This window comes from Macaca mulatta, chromosome 3, assembly GCF_049350105.2.
Source record: "Macaca mulatta isolate MMU2019108-1 chromosome 3, T2T-MMU8v2.0, whole genome shotgun sequence".
NCBI lineage: Eukaryota > Metazoa > Chordata > Mammalia > Primates > Cercopithecidae > Macaca > Macaca mulatta.
This window is the reverse complement of record NC_133408.1, coordinates 13,730,150-13,744,530: the sequence shown is the minus strand read 5'-3', so window position 1 is coordinate 13,744,530 and position 14,381 is coordinate 13,730,150. Positions and strand designations below refer to the sequence as shown.

The 14,381-nt window shown below is 42.8% G+C and overlaps 1 protein-coding gene across 3 annotated transcripts in view; it reads left to right on the top strand.

Moving 5' to 3' along the window:
- ITSN1 (intersectin 1) overlaps positions 1–14,381 on the top strand; it is a 242,278-nt gene that overhangs the window by 435 nt on the left and 227,462 nt on the right. The window lies entirely within an intron of this gene.

Here is a 14,381-nt window from a genome sequence, read left to right as displayed (position 1 = left end):
TGGGACGGGCGTAGGGATGAATGGGCGCCGCGGCCCCGCCGCGGAGCGGGCTCTCTCCTGCCGCGGGGACCCCGGGCGTCCGCTCCTTCCCAGGCTGACCTCGCTGCCCTCGGCCGCCGGCGCGGGGCGGCCCGGCCTCGCCTCCCGCCGGCCTCCCGGGGACCCGCGCTGGCGGGAGCGGCGTCGCCTCTGCCTGGAGCCCCGGCTCCTTCCTCGCTCCCTCGCTCGCAAGCCTGCGGAATCCCGGGTCAGTGAAGGGCAGGCAATGCAGTTCGGCCCCAGGGCGCGCCGCGGGGCCGCCCCTGAAGGCATTTAACGGAGAGCGGCTCCCGCGCCCTGTGAGCGCGTCCCCGGATCCGCCGCGTCCCTTGCCTTCTTACGCACCGGCACGGTTTTGTGGTGTGGACCTGAGGCACAATTGCAGTCCCTTGCTTGCACGAGGGAATGCAATCAGAATTCCTAAAAAAAGGAAACCGGCGAGGAATCGGCCGCACCTTCCTGCGCCTCTGCTTGCTTTGGGGTTAGAAAACAACTTCGGAGATTACATTTCCTATGGGCAATCTTTTGTTGTGATTCAGACTCAAGAAGGCTTTGCTTTGGAAGAAATAGATTAGCGGCTTCTCTGTGGAGTTGGAGGCTATAGAGATTTTTATAGCCTCTTCAATATGAAAGTTTCCTCTAGAACTTTGCCATCATCAGTGCTATTCTGAGGGCAGCAGCAACCTGGGAATTTAAATATATGCAGGCTCCGGCCAGATGCGTTTCTTTGTGCTTGTCTGTTGGCATTCTTCTCTTGCTGCTCCCCTTGATCAAAATGTACAGATAATAAAAACAAGGCCAATGAAAAGGGAGGCTAATAACAGCAAATCCCATACAAACAAATGCCTCTAGAAATTCTCAGTTCTGTCAGCGGGGAGGCAGTTTTGCTAATCCCGTGGAACGGATGAAGAGAAAGGCACAGATATCTCATGGATTATGTAGTGGACAGGATGTGAGGGCAGGAACTGGGGCCAGGACACAGCAGGCCAGCTGGTTTGCATGGTGCCACTCTAAACCCCCAAAATTTGAATAGGAGGAATGTATTTGTTGGGATACCTTTATTTTTAGATGACTTGAAGGTTGAGAGTGCGGAAGCTTAAACACCCTTCATAGTTATTATTTCTTAGTTTATCTCTGAGAATAAAATATGCTTCTGTTTAAAATTTCTTTTACTGGTGTGCTTGAAACGTTGTTTTGATGGGAGTTTCCTTGTAAGTAAAAACATTAAAAATTACATACATATGAAAGAAAAATCGCTAGTGCAGATGGGTTTGTAAAGAATCTAGGGACTTTTAAGTCATATAAATTAAGGAGTGAGGGACACTAATTTGATGCTGGTGTTAAAATTATTTCAGACACCTTTAAGTAGTCCAGTAAAGATCATTTCTCATAGTATGATCTTTTTTAAAAAATGGTATTTCATTATCTAGGAATGCTTCTGTTGAAATTGCTGGGGCGCATGGTACCTTCACAAAACTCTATTATTATTCTGCCTGAGTAAGAGAGGAAATGAACAAATTTTTAATGTACTTTGGAACCCTCTGGATTGCTCAGATACTAAGCATTGTGAAATAGGGCATAAAATGAGTGGTAGCAAGTTAGTTCTGTGAAATGTTTGTCCTTCTTAGATTTTTTTTTTTTTTTTTGGCAGTCGACTAGCAATTTTCTTTTCCCTAAGGTTTATCTTCAATATTGGTAGTAGAACCTCTGCTCAAGTTTCTCTTTTCCCCAAATACCTAGATTGGGGCAAACTGTCAAACCTCCTGTAAGAGGTTAAGGAGGAGCTGCTGGTAATTTCTTTTTTTCTTTTTTTTCTTTTCTTTTCTTTTCTTTTTTTTTTTTTGAGACAGGGTCTGGCTATGTCACTCAGGCTGGAGTGCTGTGGTGCAGTCGTGGCAGCAACCTCAACCTCCTGGGTTCCAGTGATCTTCCCACCCCAGCTTCTGGAGTATCTGGGACCACAGGTGCACGCCACCATGCCCAGCTAATTTTTAAAATTTTTCTAGAGACGGGGTCTCTCTATGTTGCTCAGGCTGGTCTAAAACACCTGCCTCAAACGATTCTCCCACCTAGGCAGCCTCCCAAAGAGCTAGGATTAGAGGGATGAGCCACCATGCCTCGTCCAAATTTCTCTACTCTAAATCGTTTTTTTAATTTGCTAAAATTTGGGAGTTGTAGAGAATTGATGACATGAGAGTTTGGATTATGTTTGCGCCTCAAATTCTTCTGCCATAGAGCTGTTCCCTTCTGAATGATCACTTCCTCCTGACTGGCTCCACTTACTGGTTGGGTTTCTTAAAGTGTGGACCTCAGATCACTTACATCAGCATTAATGGAGGCACCTGTTAAAAATACAGGTTTGGGGCATGGTGGATCAAGCCTGTAATCCCAACACTTTGGGAGGCTGAAGTAGGAGGATAGCTTGGGCCCAGGAATTTGAGACCAGCTTGGGCAACATAGGGAAACCTTGTCTCTAAAAAAAAATTTTTTTTTATATGCTGGGCTTAGTGACTCGTGCCTATATTCCCAGCTCTTCTAGAGGCTGAGGTGGGAGGATCTGGTTCACTTGAGCCCAGGAGATCACGGCTGCAGTGAGCCGTGATTGCCCTACTGCACTCTAGCCTGGGCAACAGAGAGAGTGAGCCTGTGTCCAAAAAGTAAGTAAATAAATACATAAAAATAAACACAGGTTTCTGTCACCTCACCTCAGAATCAGACAGCTGGAGGTGGGGCTCTGGAATTGGTATTTTTAATGCATTCTCTAGGAATTTCTCCTGCATAGGGAAGTTGGAAACCACTAGCTTCCTTCTCACTGAGCATCTCCTGAGACCAGCTCCTGGAAAAACTAGAAAGTTTTTCAAGTGGCAGATTAAGCTCAGGAAAAACTAGAAAGTTTTTCAAGTGGCAGATTAAGTTTTATGCCTTAGGCTGCTAATAAAAAACAATTGACCATGACTTTCCGCTGTGTAATTGTACCTGTCATACACCTTTCAGATGGCAGAGGCTTTGGTTCACCCCTGTACCTCCAGGGCCTAAAACAGTGCCTGGAGGAACTCAAACATTTGTTGAGTGAATATGTGAACTACATTGCAGTGAGACCAATCTTTTAAAAGTTTACTTGTCAAATCTATCAGTTAGTAGTCACTGATTTTAAATTAGGAGCCATAAGCACTATACCCCAGTAACTTCTGTAAGTTTGGTTAGTTTAGAAAGGAGAGAGCCTTTCCCAGACATAGTGTGCTCAAGGTGATTAGCCAGAAAGAAGATTCAGAGCAAAGCATTTGCTTAGAGAGTCAAAATGTAAATTTAAGTCACAATGTAGTGGTAAATCATATATCAAAGTTACATTTGGTATATTGTCTTATATCAAAATATCATTTTATAAACCATAAGTCCAACATACTGCTATAAAAATTGGTTTCTAACAAATAGAGAAAATTGTTATATTTTCCAGTTTCAACTTTTCATGCTAGTAAAATCTGACCTTTACACCTTCTTTTCAAGAGTTCACCACAGGACACCGTAGATATTATGCAGTTAAGAGCGCAAACTCTGGAGAATATTGTGTTTGACTACACAGTCAGTGAGTTTGATGTAACCTCTCAATGCCTCACTTCTCAGCTGAAAATAGGAATAGTAATAACAAAGTTCACCTACTTCTAAGTGCTTACATAAGTTTTTGAGACACACGCACTTAATAAATGGTAGTTACAGGGATGATAAACAATTGGGGTGTATAAAAATATGTAAAACTCAAAAGCTAACCCATTTAATTATTGTACTACTGTACTTTATGATAGTAAATAGAAATCTGTTGCTTAAAAAAGAAGTTTCTTTGGTGGTGTGCGTCTGTAGTCCCAGCTACTTTGGAGGCTGAGGTGGGAGAATCACTTGAACCCAGGAGATCAAGGCTGCAGTGAGCTATGATTGCGCCACTGCACTCCAGCTTGGGTGACACAGCAAGGCCCTGTCTCCAAAAAAAAAAAAAGTTTCTTGCTAACTCCTTGGCACTATGTATAATTTTTTTAATTGAATGACTAGACTAAACATTAAAAGTATTTAATAAGCTACCAAATATGTATTAATAACTATAAGTTTTTGAAAATAAATACTAAATCTCATGATCACTTTTAGGTTAAAATATAGTTTATGATGAGCAACTAATATTCTTTGTATCTAAAAAGATAATTGTATGTTTTATGGTAGGAAAATTGAAATACAGAAAAGTATAAAGTGGAAAACTATGAAATACCCACAGGTCTACTACCTGCATACATATATCTTCAAATCCTTTTGTGTGTATGCATGTGGCTATTCATACACAATTTCTGCAATCTCAGCTCACTGCAAGCTCCGCCTCAAGGGTTCACGCCATTCTCCTGCCTCAGCCTCCCGAGCAGCTGGGACTACAGGCACCTACCACCACGCCCGGCTAATTTTTTGTATTTTTAGTAGAGATGGGGTTTCACCGTGTCAGTCAGGATGGTCTCGATCTCCTGACCTTGTGATCCGCCTGCCTCGGCCTCCCAAAGTGCTGGGATTACAGGCGTGAGCCACCACGCCCGGCCTACTTTTTTTTTTTTGTTTAACATCTTGTCATGAGTGTCTTTTCCTGTATATATGTATATTGCATTATAACAATTTCAGTAACCAAATAATATTCTGTTTTATGGATCTATGATAGTTTTTTTTTTTTTTAATTTTATTTTTTCAGATGGAGTCTCACTTTGTCACCCAGGCAGGAGTATAGTGGTGCAGTCTTGGCTCACTGCAACCTCTGCCTCCCAGGTTCAAATGAATCTCTTGCCTCAGCCTCCTGAGTAGCTGGGATTACACGTGCCTGCCACCATGCCTGGCTAATGTTTGTAATTTTAGTAGAGATGGGGTTTTGTCATGTTAGTCAAGCTGGTCTCATACTCCTAACCTCAGGTGATCCACCTGCCTCAACCTCCCAAAGTGCTGGGATCACAGGCGTGAGCCACCGTGCCCAGCCATGGATCTCTGGTGGTTTAGCCAATTTATTTTTATTAGACATTAGTTTGTTTATTTTTCCTCCACGGTTACTTATAACCCTGCAGTGACCGTCCTTCTACATATGTCTCTGTATATACTTGTGAGATTATTTTCATTAGGATAAATTTCTACAAATGGAATTTGCAGAATCAAATTTAACTGTAGAGTCCAAAACTCTTAGCCTGTTTCCTAGACATATTTTATAGGCATTTGGGTACTTTTTACGTTCTCGATTTCTGTTGTGGAGTAACTAAGAGGTTCTCTGACATGTACTAATGTATAAACTGGGTGAGGCACAAATTTGAATCCGTTTCACTGAACTCACATAAGTTAGCTCAGAAATTAGCCTTGGGACTGGTGCTGTGGGTCACTCCTGTAATCCCAATACTTGAGAGGCCAAGGTGGGAGCATTACTTGAGCCCAGGAGTCCCAGACCAGCCAGGGCAACATAGCAAGACCCTGTCTCTAAAAAAAAAATTTTAAAAAGTAGCCCGGTGAGGTGATGCCCACCTGTAGTCCTAGCTACTAGGGAGGCTGAGGTGGGAGGACTGCTTGTACTCAGGAGTTGGAGGCTGCAGATGCCACAGCACTCTAGACTGGGCAACATAGTGAGACCTTGTCAACAAAGAGAGAGAGAGGGGAGGGCAAGAGAGAGAAAAGAAAGAGGAGACAGAGAAAGAAAAAGAAAGAGAAGGAAGGAAGCAGAAAGAAAGAGAGGAAAATTAGCCTCGTCAACTGTCCAGCATTCATCCTTAAAGCAGTCTTGTTATCCTTTACTCTGTAGTGGTTTTCCTAAAGTGCCGCTGCATGAAAAACAGGGTTAGAGTGATAGAGAAGACTAGTGAAGTTTGAAAAGGCAGTTCACTTGTGATGTGGACTTGTCTTAGAAACGCAAGACTGTACAGAAGTGTGATGAGGGAGACAGCTGGGTGTGTGTCCAGATAGTTCCATGCTGGCCAGTTTGGAGATAGAACGTGGCCTAAGGAAGTTTGCTTCCTGAATGTGAAGGCCTCAGTGTAGAGAGATATCAGATCCACTGGGGGATCACTGAAAAGTAAACCAAAACATTTTTATTAATACATGTGATGGTAGAATGTCACTCAGGTTTTGTTCCTAAAGTTTGTAGCTAAGAAAGTGAATTTTAAGCAAGTTAATCTATTTGAATGCATCACTGCTGTTTCAGCGTTTTTCTAGTAGAATTAATGATAGTTAGCTTGCTTTATTAGCTTACTGCCCAGAGAGAACATTGGTGAAATTGTTTTGGCTTCAGCTCTCTGGACTGAGTTTGTGCTGCCTAGCTCAGTTTTCAGTTGGTCACCAAAACCTGTCATTGTTTTTGTGTGGTATGGGGTCTGCTGGAGCCGTGTGGTAGTGCATTTGGCTCTTCATTGAGTGGTGCAGCCAGGAGTTGAACTGAGGGCTGTGACAGAGTTTTGAATTCAAGTGAATTCGAATGTGAAAATAACAAGGTCTGGCCGGGCGCGGTGGCTCACACCTGTAATCCCAGCACTTTGGGAGGCCGAGGTGGGTGGATCATGAGGTCAGGAGTTCGACACCAGCCTGGCCAACATGGTGAAACCCCATCTCTACTAAAAAATACAAAAATTAGGTGGGTGTGGTGACATGCTACTGTAATCCCAGCTATCAGCTACTCGGGAGGCTGAAGCAGGAGAACTGCTTCAATTCCCTGCTTGAACCCAGGAGGTGGAGATTGCACTGAGCCAGTATCGCACCATTACACTCCAGCCTTGGCAACAGAGTGAGACTCTGTCTCAGAAAAAAATAAATAAATAAGTAACAAGGTCATAGCAACACAGCAAGTGGGCAGAGTTTTCCCCTTGGTGGTAAAATTAAACATCCTCTTTTTCATACAGGAGGACAGTGCGCTTGCCCCTCTGTTGCACTGGTGTGCATTTGATGTGTTCCTCCTTGCATTATGTCTGCAAATCATTCTGGTGTCTGGTGGCATGCATTTGCAAGACATGGATACAGTTCATGGACATGGACGAGGTCAGCTGGCTTTTTTGTCAGGCTTTAACCAACCTAGTTAAGAAGGACATTGACTCTTACCATAAAAGCACTGAAACGAGATGCCATTGGAGTCATTCGTTTTGTGTGTGTGTGTGTCTGTTTGTCTGTTTGCCTGTTTGTCTGTGTGTGTAGGGCTAATTACTTCTCTGCAAGGCAGATTTCCTGAGCAGTTTTATTGTTCTAACACAGACAAAATGTGTGTAAACACATATATCATTCCAGTGTGTTATCTATAATGGGTGTGTTCATTGTGGATCCAATGTTTTATAAAAATCCATTCATTTCTGCTGTGAACTTAAGATAGTGGATTTTAAAACCAAGTTATCTTTCAATTTCTGAAGTTATCTGAAACTCAGCTGCCCCAATCTTGCAGAATTGGAGTGTTACATTTTGGCTTCTGATGAATAAAAGCTATATAGCTAGCAATGAGAGAAACCCTGAAAAATTGACAAGAAAATGAGTGCCATTCTTGGTATATAGCAGATTTCGATGAATAGTAGTTCCCTTTGCCTTTATTTCTCCTCTTTCCTGCACTTAATATAAAGAGCTAATATTAAACAAAGTCATTAAATGAGAATAGATCTGTCTTATAGGTAGCACTGGTTTTTTTAGACCCCTTCAGATACGGTTATTACAATTGTTGTTTTAATACTCTTTAAAAGATTACAGGAGGAGGGAACTTGGTAGCAGGGTTACCAGGATGTTAGCTCCATGAGGGCAGGGAATGTATCGCTGTTGTCCAGGGAATTGGCCCCAAGCCCTAGAGCAGTGCCTGCTGCCTGGCAGACACGCAAGGGTTATTTGTTGGTTTATTAAATCAAGGAGTGTTTGAGGCCCTTCGAACCTGGGGGCCAGAGGGCTCTGAGCTGGTGCAGAGCCAGTGCTGGGGGCAAGAGAAACAGGTGAGGAGTGAAGGAGAGAGGCCCACTTGGGACCTGACTTGGAATGTCTGGGAAGTAGGAAGCTAATGTAAGTTTTAAGCAGGGGAGTCCCATAATGTGCTTTTGTTTAAAAAGCTCCCTTTGGGCCCAGCGCGGTGGCTCAAGCCTGTAATCCCAGCACTTTGGGAGGCCGAGGCGGGCAGATCACAAGGTCAGGAGATGGAGACCATCCTGGCTAACACGGTGAAACCCCATCTCTACTAAAAATACAAAAAAATTAGCCAGGCATGGTGGTGGGCGCCTATAGTCCCAGCTACTCCGGAGGGTGAGGCAGGAGAATGGCGTGAAGCCAGGAGGCGGAGCTTGCCAAGATGAGCCACGATCATGCCACTGCACTTCAGCCTGGGTGACAGAGCGAGACTCCGTCTCAAAAAAAAAAAAAAAAAAGCTCCCTCTGGGTATCTTGTGGGAGTGGATATCATGTGGGAGTGGATTGGAGGAGGGATAGAGAGGGACACTGCATTGACTCCGCTTCCAGCTGTCTATGGATGTTGACTTTTCTACCTAGCCTTCTACTTTATCTTTGCGATGAGGACAATATGGTTTACTTTGTGAGGTCTCAGGAATGGTTTGAGATGAATGGCAATTTGTATAAACTTTCTGGAGTTCTCTGAGGAAAAGAGAACCCCATAAAATTCTTAACTATTGATCAAATGAAAAAGCAGTGTAAAATAAAGATCAAGAATTATTTAGCTTTATAAACAAGTTAATTGAGGTTATGAATATAGGTCTCTATAGGAGAGATTTTCTGTTTCCTTTTTTAGTGAAAGAAATCTTAAATGTATGGGAATGAATCCTTAAAACAGCAGGCTTTTGCACTGTCTGTAGAAGCTGCCCTCTTTGACGAAGATCTGTTTTGTAAAATACTGCTGTTGTCTGTCCAATCTGGAGTTTTAATTAGTATCAAAGGGAGGGAAATCCTGCAGTAATTGTAACCTTACATTACTTCTTAGTTCAATTAGTTTTAAACCACAGTCATTATCTGTTATCTTTAGTTGTTTTGATCTTGGTAGATGAAGTGATATTACAATTGTGATTTGGTAATTTAAAAAATAACATGTTTTTTCCTACTACAAAAGGAATACATGTTTATTGAAGAAAACTTTCGAAAACATGTATAAGGAAAGAAGACTAAAAGCCTACCAAGATCTTACCATCCAGTGATAATAACTGTTAATACCCTGTGAAGGTCAACATGCTCAAATTACCCAGCAGGTGCCTGGTGTGAAGCTGCTCAGCCCGGGAAACTTGAAGGCGTGTTAGGGACCAGGAGCACTGAAGGTGGCAGGACAGTCCAGGGCCAGTCAACCCAGACCTTTGTGGTTCTGGGAGGATATGTCCTGGTGTTACTGCACCTTCTAGTTATTTAAGAGAATGAGTTAGGAGAATGTGGGTTTAATATGAAATCTTCTGATTTTTATGTGGGCCACACTTTTTTTTTGTTAACACACTGGGGTTCAAAGCATACCTGAGGGCTGGATTCAGTCTTTGTTGCCTTGCCGGTTTGTAACCTCAGGTACATACAGCTTTGTAGCCTGTGTTTTTCACTTAATGTGTTGTATTTGCAGCCTTTTTTGCTACATCATCATATATGTAATCAGTCACTTATTGCTAGACCTATAGATTCTTTGTCTTTTTGCTTTTTAATAAAGACAGGTGAAATTCTTGGACCAAAAGATGTTTGTAAAGCCTTCGCAGCATACTGCCTTCAGATGCATTCCCCCTATCATGTAAAAGGTACCTGTTTCCTGTTCTCTTACCAGGACTGGGTAAAACCGTCTCCAAAAACATCTTAGCCAATTTTATTGGTTTTAACTTGCATTATTTTCTCTATTACCAATGAGTGTGAATGATTGTTAAATGCCTGTTGGCCTCATACAAATTTATTTGGTAACCAGCCTGCCTTGCTGGAACTCTAAGTTCCAGCAATGTTTTGGTCTTGCATTCAATGCTTCTCAATCTTTGTGATTCCAGATAATATTAGTACTGTGTTAATAGCAATAATTAGTACTAATTGTAGGCATCATTCCCCAAAACTGAGGGCATCAGTATCTTTGGCACAACTATAATCCACTTAAAGTACTGTGACTGGGAAGTTCTTTTTTGTTTTTGTTTTTTTTGACACAGTCATGTTTTGTTGCCCAGGCTGGAGCGCAGTGGCGCAGTCTTGGCTCACTGCGACCTCCGCCTCCCGGGTTCAATTGATTCTCCTGCCTCAGCCTCCCGAGTAGCTGGGACTGCAGGCATATGCCACCATACCCAGCTAATTTTTGTATTTTCAGTAGAGATGGGGTTTCGCCATGTTGGCCAGGCTGGTCTCAAACTCCTCACTTCAGGTGAGGAGGATCTGCCCTCCTCGGCCTCCCAAAGCACTGGGATTACAGGCATGAGCTACCGTACCCAGCTGTGATTGGGAAGTTCTGAGTGTAATTAGTTGTTCAGTGAATGTTTGAGCACATACTGTATGTACCTGGCATTGCTCTAGGTGAGTGGCCTTGAACCAAGGCAGAATCTCAGCCCTCTAAGACTTTTATGCTTTTTAAAAAAATTATCTTGGGTTTTTCAAATAGACCATAATGTTTATAAAGGACCATTTTCATTCCTAGAATTTATAATATATTTTTAACTTATATTTCTTTCTTTTTTTTGAGATGATGTGTTGTTATATTGCCCAGGATGGTATTGAACTCCTGGGCTCAAGCAGTTCTCCTGTTGCAGCCTCCCAAAGTGCTGAGATTATAGACGTGAGCCACTATAAGTTGTATTTGTTTATTGGCATAGAACTTCTAAAATAGTGATGAATGCTTGTTACCCTTTAATTAATCCTTCCTTCCTTCTTTCCTTCCTTCCTTCCTTCCTTCCTTGCTTCCTTCCTTCCTTCCTTCCTTCGTCTCTTTTTTTTTTTCTCTTTTCTGTCTTTTCTTTCTCTCTTGTCTCACTCTGTCACCCAGGCTGAGTGCAGTGGCATGACCGTGGCTCACTGCATCCTCAACCTTCCAGGTTCAAGCAATCCTCCCACCTCAGCCTCCCAAGTAGCTTTGACTACAGCCACGGACCACCACACCTGGCTAATTTTGCATTTTTTTTTTTTTTTTTTGGTGGAGATGATCTCGCTGTATTGCCTAGGCTGGTCTCAAACTTCTGGACTCAAGTGGCCCTTTTGCCTCAGCCTCCCCAAATGCTGGGATTATAGGCATGAGCCACTGCACCTGGCCTTTGATTTTTTAAATTCACTTTAATTATCTTAAATTCTGTTATACTCCAGTCTCTTAGCAAGAGTCTAGAATCGACGTGAGTTGTTAGTTCCGTATTTGGATTATGAGACAAGGTATAAAGCTGGGACTGTGTGATGGGAACCTTTGGAATGTATGTCTGACCCAACACAGATCCCTTAACTGCCCATCAACCTACACATCCAATTTCTTCCTACCTCCTTCTCCCCGCAAAAGACATAATACATTGAACTCGGGTTGGGCACCTGACCAGCCTGGCCCAATCAGTGTTCGTTCCCTGGAAATTTGAAACTAGGCTCAGTAGAGAAGGATTTGTTCTTAATATGCTCAAGGACCCTAAGTAAAGGATTGGGAGTTATAAGCAGTTATGTTCTGCTGTCTGGGGACCAAGAAAGATGATTTATGGATGGGGAGAATAAAGCAACTGTCTAGAGAGAAGCAGAAGGAGAACACTACCTGACTCTCTGGCAGTGTTAAGCCACTTTCTTCCAGTCTGTTCTTGATCCAGCTGCATTCTTGTTCTTGAGTTCTTAAGGTTACCTCCTTCCTTTTGATTTAGGTAGCTGGGGTTTCTATTACTGTGAACTAAACATTCTCCTCATTCTTAGCACCATTCTGTTTTTATGATACTACCTTGTCTCATTTTTTTTTTTCACTCTGTCTTGGGATGTTGTGAATTTGTTATTATTTTCTCCATATAATAACATCAACAATTAAGGACAGCAAGAAACATGGAAGTACCAAAATTTAATCTAGTTCAGATAATCACAACTTGATTGGAAAGGCCGTTTTACAAATGTGGACTCTGGCGCTGACCTGTTTTAAACCGGTGTAGATCTCTAGCTGAGGGAAAACAGGAAGGAAGAAATTTTGAAATTACTTTTAAATGTTGTAGAATTTCAGTGGTGTCATTTCCTTTCACATACATATAAAATGTTGACCTCATGCAAAAACCAGTACTAGGGACATTCACAGTGTGCAGTATCGGGTGCATCTGTATGGGGGATGAGTTTGAAGTCTGTTCAAGTGTGTAGCCACTGAAACAAGATTTTTTTTTTTTTTGAGGCAGAGTCTCACTCTGTCACCCAGGCTGGAGTGTGCAGTGGTGTAATCTCGGCTCACTGCATCCTCTACCTCCTGAGTTCAAACAGTCCCCCCACCTCAGCCCCCAGAGTAGGTAGGATTACAGGCATCACCATGCCTGGCTAATTATTTTTTATTTTTAGTAGAGGTGGGGTTTTGCCATGTTGGCTAGGCTGGTCTTGAACTCCTGACCCCAGGTGATCTACCCATTTTGACCTCCCAAAGTGCTGGGATTACAGGCGTGAGCCACCGTGCCCGGTCTTGAAACAAGACTCTTAAGTGTGCTATCTGAATACCAAGAAATTGAATCACAGAATAGTTTACCTGGGGCTGGGCTTAGTTTTTAGATTAGCTTTCTGTGTCATGGTGATGTCATATATCAGGAATCCTTAACTTAAAAAAGACTCAGTGATAAGTTTAAGTAGTCCACTATCTAAATGCAGTTGGGTGGGGAGGTGGAAAAAATGATAGGGAGAGAAAAAAAGGATTGTAGGAGAGAGAAGGAAGAAAAAGGAAGGTTGCTTTATTGCCACAGTTTTCTTTATTCCTAACTGTATTTGTATGAGCTTTTTCATTTGCAAGTGGAAGAACCACAGCATTAAAATATATTGACTCACATACCTGTCAAGTCCAAGGATTCTGATTGGCCTGGCATGATCGCATGTCTGAACCCATGATATGACCAAGGGAAATGTGTACTCTCATTGGCTCTCCTGGGCCTTGGGTCTACCTTTTCCCCCAATTGGTGAGATCAGTGCCTAAACTCCTGGAATTAACAGAAAGGGGAAAAGAGAAGTAGGGTCTGTTATGAGGAGAAAAAAATGCTATGCAGGCAAAACAGATGGCCTTTACTCAGTGTGTGATCGGTGTCATACAAATTAATAATTAATAATTGAAGTTACTTTTAAATCTTGTAGAATTTCAGTGGTGTCATTTCCTTTCACATAAATATAAAATGTTGACCTCATGCAAAAACCAATACTAGGGACATTCACAGTGTACAGTATTGTGTGCATCTGTATAGGGGGTGAGTCTGAAGTCTCTTCAAGTGTGTAGCCACTGAAACAAGATTTTTTTTTTTTTGAGACAGGGTCTCACTCTGTCACGCAGGCTGGAGTGTGCGGGGGTGCGATCTCGGCTCACTGTATCCTCTACCTCCTAGGTTCAAACAATCCCCGCACCTCAGCCCCCAGAATAGGTAGGTCAGTTCTGTGGCCTGCCACTTGTTTTATTCATTCATTCATCCATTCCACAGAGCTTCCCTCTCTCGCCCAGGCTGGAGTGCAATGGCATGATCTCCGCTCACTGCAACCTCCGCCTACCAGGTTCAAACAATTCTCCTGCCTGGGCTTCCCAAGTAGCTGGGATTACAGGCACCTGCCACCATGCCCGGCTAATTTTTTGCATTTTTAGCATTTTTATCATTTTTAGTAGAGACAGGGTTTCGTCATGTTGGCCAGGCTGGTCTCGAGCTCCTGACCTCAGGTGATCCACCTGCCTTGGCCTCCCAAAGTGCTGGGATTACCTGCGTGAGCCGCCGCGTCCGGCCTTTTTTTAATTTTTAGATTCAGAAGGTACATGCACAGGTTTGCTATGTACGTTTATTTCATGATGCTGAGGTTTGGGCTTCTAATGAACCAGTTGCCCAAGTAGTGAACATAGCACCAGATAGGTAGTTTTTCAACCCCCGCCCCATTTTGAAATCCCCAGTGTTGATTGTTCTTAATTTTGTGTCAGTGTGTACTCAGTGTTTAGTTCCTACTTATAAGTGAGAACATGCAGTATTTGGTTTTCTGCAGAAGCTTTCTTGACCTTCTCCTTTTATCTCTGATTGTCAGTTTCCTCCTAGTTTCATTTCTTTCCATGAGCAGCTGTGACCTCAGCATGGGTCATTTCAGCTATTTCCTTGCCCTGTTGCTCTGTTACATTTAGGACTTCCCAATTCCCCTTGAGGGCTTCTTATCCTTAAAATGTTGCTGTTGCTAAGGCTTTTCATACCCTCTTTTGACCTTTCCCTGGTCTTCCACGACAGTCATTTTCA